The following is a 9,667-nucleotide window of genomic DNA, read 5'->3' on the forward strand; positions in this document are numbered from 1 at the left end:
CCATTTATAATTAATAGAATTTGGGAAGAATTTAATAATACACTGGACAAATAATAATTTTTAAAATTTCTTATTTCTTGGGTAGAATAGTTTGTTGGTGGGTTGTGTGAAGGACCTGTCTAGTTGGGCCGGCGGGCCTGCTGCAGTGTTCCCTTTCTTATGAGTCGCGCGTCAGGTGTTTCATTGTTGTGGGATCTGATAGTGAGGTGTTGGCTAGACCCCTTATATACCTTCCTTTGATGCTTTACTTTCATAGTTCCTTGATAATGTGAGCAGTCACGAAAGCGCTTGGAATTTATCTATTTTTTCACAGTGGTTGTTTTGCATATTCTGAAATCACCTGTTTACTGTGATCTTATTGCATATATATATATATATATATATATATATATATATATATATATATATATATATATATATATATATATATATATATGTCGTGCCGAATATGTAAAACTGGTCAATTAGCAAGAACTCATTTAAAATTAAGTCCTTTCTAAAATTTTCTCTTATACGTTTAAAGATATATTTTTTTCATTAATGTTAATTTAAAAAATTTTAATTTTGCACCAAAAGAATCTTAGAAAACTTACCTAACCTTATTATAACAAGAACAATTTATTTTAGCCTAACCCAACAAAATATATTTTAAATACGTTTACAATAATTTAGTACTAAACAAACGCAATCAAATATATTTTTTTTCGTTAGGTTCAGAATGATTTTTGCGAAATTATTGCATACATAAATTTTCACTTGTCCTATATGGCAAGATGAACGTTGCTATTTAAGCCAAGATCGCAAATTCTGCCTATTCGGCACGACATATATATATATATATATATATATATATATATATATATATATATATATATATATATATATATATATATATGTCGTGCCGAATATGTAAAACTGGTCATTTAGCAAGAACTCATTTAAAATTAAGTCCTTTCTAAAATTTTCTCTTATACGTTTAAAGATATATATTTTTTATTAGTGATAATGTAAAAAAAATTAATTTTGCACCAAAAGAATCTTAGAAAACTTACCTAACCTTATTATAACAAGAACAATTTATTTTAGCCTAACCTAACTAAATATATTTTAAATTTGTTTACAATAATTTAATACTAAACAAGCACAGTGAAATATATTTTTTTCGTTAGGTTCAGAATGATTTTGGCGAAATTATTGCATACACAAATTTTCACTTGTCCTATATGGCAAGATGAGCGTTGCTATTTAAGCCAAGATCGCAAGTTCTGCCTATTCGGCACGACATATATATATATATATATATATATATATATATATATATATATATATATATATATATATATATATATATATATATATATATATATATATATATATATATGCAATAAGATCACAGTAAACAGGTGATTTCGAAATATGCAAAACAACCACTCTGAAAGAATAGAGAAATGTCAAGCGTTTTCGTGACTACTCACATTATCAAGGAACATTATCATAGTTCCTTGATAATGTGAGTATTCACGAAAGCGCTTTGTATTTCTCTATTCTGTGAGAGTGGTTGTTTTTTATATATATATATATATATATATATATATATATATATATATATATATATATATTCTTCTTCTTTCAACATACCAGCCGTATCCCACCGAGGCGGGGTGGCCCAAAAGAAAAAACTAAAGTTTCTCCTTTTAAATTTAGTAATATGTACAGGAGAAGGGGTTACTAGCCCCTTGCTCCTGGCATTTTAGTCGCCTCTTACGACACGCATGGCTTACAAAGGAAGAATTCTGTTCTACTTCCCCATGGAGATAAGAGGAAATAAACAAGAACAAGAATTAGAAAGAAAATAGAAGAAAACCAAGGGGTGTATATATATATATATATATATATATATATATATATATATATATATATATATATATATATATATATATATATATATATATATATATCGTTTTACACTCACTTGGCAGGACGGTAGTACCTCCCTGGGTGGTTGCTGTCTACCAACCTACTACCTACAATATATATATATATATATATATATATATATATATATATATATATATATATATATATATATGTTATGTAATAAAATATTCCTATTGGTAAAAAAAAATATATTAAAAGATGGGGTGGTAGGGGAAGTGGAATATTCAAACGGCTTCAGGAAGAAATCCAAATATTCTTCCTTGAAGCCTTTTATCCACTTCTCCGAGGCTATGGGTCCCACAATTTACAACAAAGGTGGACCCCATCCTATATATATCTATATATATATATATATATATATATATATATATATATATATATATATATATATATATATATATATATATATATATAATGTCGTGCCGAATAGGTAAAAGAGATTGGTTATCTGTTTCGACCTCCACTTGAGCTCCTCTTCAGCATATGCAAGAGACAGGACTCAGTATGAAGGTTAAGAGATCACAGTATTAAGAATCTGTGTTGTACTGGGGTAGCTCAGCAAGATGGTTCCAGATGGTCAGGTGTTGTGTTCACTGTAGTAGAAAATATAATAAAAATAATAATAATAGCTTTATTTCTACAAGTACATGTACAAGGTATACAGGCCTAGCTGACAATAATGACATACTGCTATATAGATAGCCCCTTGTTATGCAGAGCATTTCGGGGATAGGTCAGTTTTGTCCTCAGGATGCGACCCACACCAGTCAGGTACCTATTTTACTGCTAGGTGAACATGGACAACAGGTGTTTTAAGGAAACACGTCCTTATGTTTTCACCCGTACCGGGGATCAAATCACGGACCTCAATGTGAGGTGAATGCTCTTCCAACCAATCTACGGGACTATAAAGCCATGCGCCTTTTTTTTTTTTTTTTTTTTTTTTTTTTTTTTTGTAAAACTTGGTTACGGTAGTAAAAGCAAACTGGTTTAGAAATCTGGACACGTGAGCAAACGTTAGGACATATTTATTAGAAAACGTTTCGGTCCTAGGACCTTGATCAGAAGTGATCAAGGGGGACCTTGATCACTTCTGATCCGTGTCTTCCCTGTTTAATGTAAATCTGGCAGCTGCATCTGGTCTCCACTCAACTGTGGATAACTAAAAGTTTGTTTTGAATTTAATCACACACGAATCAATTGGTAATTGATTCGTGTGTGATGTTGGCTTCTTTCCAGTTCAGAGTATTGTGGGTTTTCATGTGCTGGAGGGAGGTTGAGCGTCTGTGTTTATACTTCCCTCATGTATTCCACTACCTGTTTCTCCAGACAGTTATCTACTTGGCCACTGTACACAGCCACACTTGTTGCCTAGGATCTTCTAAACTTGAAGGACCACTTTTTTGGGTGGAGGAAAATACGTTCCCCTGAATTAATTTGCTTGGACTTCCTCATCTATTCTCCAGCAGTGCTCTCTAATTGTGGTCCTCAATCTTGTCCCCCAGGATGCAACCCACACCAGTCGACTAACACCCAGGTAACTATTTGCTGCTAGGTGATCAGGACAACAGGTGTAAGGAAACGTGTCGAAATGTTTCCGCATGCCGGGAATCGAACCTGGGCCCTCCGTGTGTGAAGCGAGAGCTTTAGCCTCCAGGTCACCGGACCACCAAAGGGAAGTCGTAGTTACTAACGGGTACGGGAGTTTATGTTCATGATTCATACTTTATCTGCGCGTTAATCTTCCACATTAGCTCCGGACATTAGGTTATAGAAGTATCCCTCCTCTGTAACTTGCTCAGCTATCAAAACTTTGAGGCCCAGTCCCTGGACCCATTATGTACCTCTGTAATCTTTTGACTACCGCCCACAGGATGGGTATGGGGTGCATAATAAACATATTAAACTAACTAACTTCTCCGTCATTTTCCTGCACTCTTGTCTTCTTGATGAAAAACTATTGTATTTACAGAGTTTTAAACATTGTGTTGACAATTATAAACATGTGTTGAGATTTATAAGGTTTGGATATGCAGAATGGTTTATCCTGGAAAACTAAAGGAAGTTGACCAAAATTTCTGTCCTAATGCAAGCCATAGAGGAGTGTTGGTGATGGAGCAGCTGTCAGCATACATTTACAAGTGCACAGTGTTTGCATAAAAATTCTGTGCAAAGCAGCACCTTTTGCTGAATGTAGCTCTCAAATGAAAGTTCCCAACTCGTAGCAAGGTTAGTTAGTTTAATATGTTTATTATGCACCCCATGGTTGGTAGTGCACTCCGTCCATGGTTCGATCCCCGGTACGGGCAGAAACTTATGACGTGTATCCTTAAGACACCTGCTGTCCATGTTCACCTAGCAGTAAAATAGGTACCTGGGTGTTAGTCGACTGGTGTGGGTCGTATCCTGGGGACAAAATTGACCTAAATTACCAGAAATGCTCTTCATAAAAGGGGCTTTCTATATAGTAGTATGTCATTGATGTCAGCTATGGTCTGTATACATTGTACATGTAGAAATAAAGATTATTATTATCACACACATTCTCCGTGGACATAGTATCGAATCAATTATCCATTACTCAATCGGTGAGAATTCCTCCATATCGTAAAGGAAACTGTTTTGAGGAGTATTGAAAACTGAACCTGAGGTCTTGCAGTGGTACAACTACTGAAATTTCTCTCCCACTTGAAATTTGTTACACTCAACTCACCAGTGTCTTCATGGTGCGAAATCTCTGCTTGGACTGAAGTGAACTCCGGTTGTCACAACCTTTTATACCTGTGAGGTTCTGAAATCCCCCCCCCATTTCTCTACCACACATCCTTCCCTGTCTTCCTCCCAGACTTCCTACCCTGCCTCCCATCTTCTCTGCCTCCCAGCCTTCCTTCCTTGCCTCCCAGCCTTCCTTGCCTCCCAGCCTTTCCCTGCCTCCTATCCTCCCCTTCCATATCTCCCATCCTTGGCGATGTTTCTAAATAGCGTCTCTACTCCTTCTCCTCCATGTTCTTGCTTACAATTTGATATCCAGGAATAAAGGCACAATACCGTGACAGGAACAATTTCATTGTTTCATAGTGTAAATTGTTTACGGTAATTTTTACCACTGAATCTTTCATTGTTTGTTAATTTTAAGCTGCCCATAATGCTCTGCATACAAGGGGCTTTTGTCATGTACACTCAACTACTATAATTCCTTGTGCAACTATGTATCATGTCCAAATAAACTATATGAATATGAATATATATATATATATATATATATATATATATATATATATATATATATATATATATATATATGAATACACAAATAACTCGCACATAGGAGACAGAACCTTGTGACGACGTTTCGGTCCACTTGGACCACTAACTAATTAATGGTCCAGGTCGGACCGAAACGTCGTCATAGGTTTCTCCCATGTACGGGTTCTTTGTGTATATGACTCACGAAGTCGTAATGACACGATTGCAAACAAACCATACCGCATTTGTGGTCACAATGGTGCCTATGCTAACCTTCCTAGTTGGACGAATCTTATTGTGGCTAGCTGGTCCAGTGGCTAACGCGACGGTCTGGAGTTTTGAGACTCTGATCGCGGGTTCTATCCCCGCCCGTGCTATGGTTTCTTTGTGTATAATTTGATATCCAACTGGGGAAACTGCATCCTCGTGGCTTTTGTCTTGGTGAGTGCTGGGAGGCTTGCGGGACACCTTGGACATCCGCTTCTTCGTTCCATTCCTCTCTTCTTATTCCATCTGCCCTTGGTGCATCACACCTTTTTAGTTTCGTTTCTCTTAACGTATTTTAGCTTTCAGTGTTCCAGTTCCCTGGTCATTGATCATGGGTTAGTAGAGAGGGATTGAATGGGGAGAGGCTAGCGAGTGAGTGGGGATTGAGAAGGGTTATTTTGAGGCTTTGAATAATCTCCTGAAGGAGTGTGTGTGTATACTCACCCATTTGTGATTGCAGGGTCGAATCACAGTTCTTGGCCCAGCCTCTTGCTGGTCGCTGCTAGGTCGACTCTCCCTGCTCCATAAGCTTTATCGTGTACTCACCTATTTGTGGTTGCAGGGGTCGAGTCTTAGCTCCTGGCCCCGCCTCTTCACCGGTTGCTACTGGGCCCTCTCTCCCCGCTCCATGAGCTTTATCAAACCTTGTCTTAAAACTGTGTATGGTTCCTGCCTCCACTACGTCATTTTCTAGGCTATTCCACTGCCTTACAACTCTATGACTGAAGAAATACTTCCTACTATCTCTCTGACTCATTTGTGTCTTCAACTTCCAATTGTGGCCTCTTGTTTCTGTGTCCCCTCCATGGAACATCCTGTCTTTGTCCACCTTATCTATTCCACGCAGTATTTTATATGTCGTTATCATGTCTCCCCTGACCCTCCTGTCCTCCAGTGTCGTCAGGCCGATTTCCCTTAATCTTTCTTCATAGGACATTCCCCTTAGCTCTGGAACTACCCTTGTCGCAAACCTTTGTACTTTCTCTAGTTTCTTGACGTGCTTTATCAAGTGCGGGTTCCAAACAGGTGCTGCATACTCCAGTATGGGCCTGACATACACGGTGTACAGTGTCTTGAATGATTCCTTACTAAGGTATCGGAATGCTGTTCTCAGGTTTGCCAGGCGCCCATATGCTGCAGCAGTTATCTGATTGATGTGTGCTTCCGGAGACATGCTCGGTGTTATACTCACCCCAAGATCTTTCTCCTTGAGTGAGGTTTGCAGTCTTTGGCCACCTAGCCTATACTCTGTCTGTGGTCTTCTGTGCCCTTCCCCTATCTTCATGACTTTGCATTTGGCAGGATTAAATTCGAGAAGCCATTTGCTGGACCAGGTGTCCAGTCTGTCCAGGTCTCTTTGAAGTCCTGCCTGGTCCTCATCAGATTTAATTCTCCTCATTAACTTCACATCATCTGCAAACAGGGACACTTCTTGAGTCTAACCCTTCCGTCATGTCGTTCACATATACCAAAAATAGCACTGGTCCTAGGACCGACCCCTGTGGGACCCGTGTGCGTGTGTGTGTGTGTGTGCTCACCTAATTGTGGTTGTAGGAGTCGATTCATAGCTCCTGGCCCTGCCTCTTCACTGTGTGTGTGTGGGTGTGTGAACTTAGAACAGTGCATAAAAAAGATAGAGGTAAGTGGTTTCAGAACGAGTTACCAGGCTTAGACTGGTATTTGTAGGACACTCAGGGGAGGGGAGCCAGGGGAAGGACACCCAGGGAAGAGGAGTCAGGGAGAGCCAGATTTCCTAACACTCCCAGAAATCCTGCCCAGGAGTAAAAACCGAGCCCTGAAGGAGGTTACTTCACCTCACCACCAAAAACTGCCCCAAGAAACATCCTGATACTTATCCCCAATTGAAGCAAAGGAGGGAGGGAAGAGCTTAAAGAATAGAGGGAGAGAAGGAACAAGAGACGGAAGGAAGGCGACATGTAGATGAAGGAAAGAGAAAAAAGACGGAGGAACGAGGGAGCTGGGAGGGAGGAGACAAGTTGCAGAGAGACAGGTAACACGAGAGGAGAAGAGAAGGGAGAAAAGAGATAAATGGGCGGATGGGATGTTATATGACAATTAAGAAGAGAAAAACAAAATATTAATTATCTTTCTATAGTTAAAATACCCATAAATGACTGATTTTTTTTCTCTTGTTAAAATGTCCATAAATGATTTATTGATCCGATATGGCCGGGGGGCGTTGACCCCCGGAACATTCTGCAGATAGCTAAGTAGATTAACTGAAAACTAAGTGGAAAGTCACATTATCTGGTTTTACTGGAATATTCTTTGTTAAATCCACATAATGTTCTATTTTTCACGTGTCTGTTACATATTTGTCCCCTGGAATTGTAATAGATGGTATGGGAATGTTGATGGGTTGAAGATGGTGGATACACAGGTTGTGGTAAATAGACAGGCAGGAAGAGTTGTGGTTGACAGGCACGAAAGTTGAGATTAATAAACACGAGGGAGTTGTGATTGGTAGACATACGAACGTCAGTTACAGAATCAAGACAAACACTGTTCTTGCGGCGTTATTAACTACACATCTGTGACTTCAAGTCTCCAATAAAAAAAATGTATGATATGTACCCAAAGCCTAAATTATAAAAAAGCGGGGGGAGGAGGAAGAAGTGGTATGAGAGAGGGAAGTTCCCCGTGGCCAGGGGAAGTTGCTGTTACTGGTACCAGATGGGGAATTCCATCTCACTGAACGTACACAACCTTGCTGTCTACGAACATTGGTGTCATTGATCTTGCCATCATGTCCTTCACTTTTTTTATTAAGGTGAAACATAGCTCAACGGTAGCTCGTCCAGCTCACAACCGGCGGACCCGGATTAATCCAAGATCACAGTGGATATAAGTCACTTGGACCGATTGTGCATGATAATTGTACTCATGTGTACCTGTGCCTAAATAGACTTTTCTTCTTTCTTCTTTCAACACACTGGCTGTATCCCACCGAGGCGGGGTGGCCCAAAAGGAAAAACGAAAGTTTCTCCTTTTACATTTAGTAATATATACAGGAGAAGGGGTTACTAGCCCCTTGCTCCCGGCATTTTAGTCGCCTCTACAACACGCATGGCTTACGGAGGAAGAATTCTGTTCCACTTCCCCATGGAGGTAAGAGGAAATAAACAAGAACAAGAACTAGACAGAAAATAGAAGAAAACCCAAAGGGGTGTGTATATATATGCTTGTACATATATGTGTAGTGTGACCTAAGTGTAAGTAGAAGTAGCAAGACGTACCTGAAATCTTGCATGTTTATGAGACAGACAAAAGACACCAGCAATCCTACCATCATGTAAAACAATTACAGGCTTCAGTTTTACACTCACCTGGCAGGACGGTAGTACCTCCCTGGGCGGTTGCTGTCTACCAACCTACCTAGTCTAAATAGACTTACCAGATAAAATTTAGGGCACAGTTTCTATACACCTGGTACTTCTGTTTACCTAGAAGTCAGTAGGCACCTGGGTGTTGATAGACTGTTGTGGGTTGTGTCAACAGTGTAAATAGGCCACATTGTGAGGCTTAGTTATGGGTTATCCTGGGTTACTAACCTATAGAGATTAATTACCCAAGGATAGTCCTCTTTTTGTCTGCCCGGATGTAGTAAACATCCGGGACACTTGTTCCTTTTATTATATCTTTCCAATACACAGTACAGTTGTCACTGTACCAGTGGTTTCCACTTGTGATTTTTATTATGTACACTTATAATTTTATTACTACCACTTACAATTTTATTACTACTACTTAATTTTTTTATTACTACCACTTAAATAAAATTTATTACCACTCAAATTCACAGAAAAAAATATAAAGCGCATTACGTACGAACACAACACAGCATAAACCACAGCATAAATGGTAACTTTATAATAAACGATAAACGTTAAAAAGTCATAAAAAGTGAGTATTTGATTCCGTAAATGAGAGCCTAGTCCTCTCGCGCCGCTTATAAACATGTTTATCAGTGTATCGTTTATTCTTTCTCTTCGAGTGGTATTTAATCAATAACAACACTGCAACTAGCCGCTCACTATGAGGCAGGGCTAAAACAACACGGGTTCGAGCCCCCGGCTAGTCGCAGTGTTGTTACTGATATACGTATATATATATATATATATATATATATATATATATATATATATATATATATATATATATATATATATATATATATATATATATATATATATAT

The sequence above is a fragment of the Cherax quadricarinatus genome, chromosome 50 (genome assembly GCF_038502225.1).
Source record: "Cherax quadricarinatus isolate ZL_2023a chromosome 50, ASM3850222v1, whole genome shotgun sequence".
Classification (NCBI taxonomy): Eukaryota; Metazoa; Arthropoda; class Malacostraca; order Decapoda; family Parastacidae; genus Cherax; species Cherax quadricarinatus.